Source organism: Etheostoma spectabile, chromosome 12 (genome assembly GCF_008692095.1).
Source record: "Etheostoma spectabile isolate EspeVRDwgs_2016 chromosome 12, UIUC_Espe_1.0, whole genome shotgun sequence".
Taxonomy (NCBI): Eukaryota; Metazoa; Chordata; class Actinopteri; order Perciformes; family Percidae; genus Etheostoma; species Etheostoma spectabile.
Window position 1 is genome coordinate 2,001,215 of NC_045744.1, and position 921 is coordinate 2,002,135.

At 35.9% G+C, this 921-nt stretch overlaps 1 protein-coding gene across 1 annotated transcript in view; it reads left to right on the forward strand.

Moving 5' to 3' along the window:
- The window catches only part of dvl3b (dishevelled segment polarity protein 3b), a 19,845-nt gene that overhangs the window by 11,718 nt on the left and 7,206 nt on the right, over positions 1-921 (forward strand). The gene's annotated exons all lie outside the window — the stretch shown is intronic.

Consider the following 921-nt stretch of genomic DNA (forward strand, 5'->3'; position numbering starts at 1 on the left):
TTTTAAACCGATTTATGGTTTATTGATGCATTTCTCATATACTTACGATAATTGGTCAACTCACATATAAAGTTGCCAGGAGTTACATTAAGTGCAGCTACAGTGACTTTTAAAAGGAGAAAAAAATCCGCAGTCTTAAATATCAGTATGATATTAAAATGAAAATTAAAGCAATGGCTTCTGTTGACACGGTTTTGCAATGTTCAATCATACAGGACGATATCTGGCGACTATTGTTAATGTGTACAACAGCTTGTACTACTCTGAAACATCAAAGGAAAGTTCACTTTATGTTGATATTTTTCAACCAAGAGCAAAAATATAAAAAAAAGAAATTGTTTAAACTAGAGGGTATGAAAAATGACTTTTTAAATACTAAAATATGTTTTAAATATTCTTTCCTAATATATACTATAATATTCTGTCATATGTACAAACCCCCCAAAGCAAGATGTTCACACCGTTTTCATTGGGGATGGTCAAAAGGCATTCTGGGAAATAAAGGAAAGCAGAGGTAGATTAGACCGGTCGAGGGGAAGCGCGAGCACCAAACGGTAAATAACAAGACTTCCAATCTTAAAATGCAGCAAACCTCAGTGAGATGGTGTGTGACTGTTGTTCTGGGGAGGACATTTCATTCATCATGTTCAGGCTTTTGTGAAGAACAGCTCAGTTGTTGTCCGATTCAAACAAAGATCCAGCCTAAGACACTACCGGTCAAAAGTTTGGGGTCACTTACAATTTTCCATTCCACTCTATTACAGACAGAATACCAGCTGATCTGAGTGGGGGGCTGATCTTTAATTCAATATCTACATTGCCCATTATCAGCAACCATTCATCCAATGTTCCAAAGGCCCATCCTGTTTACAAAATCTGATATCATTTTAAAAAACTAACTAAGAAAACATCGGAGAACCC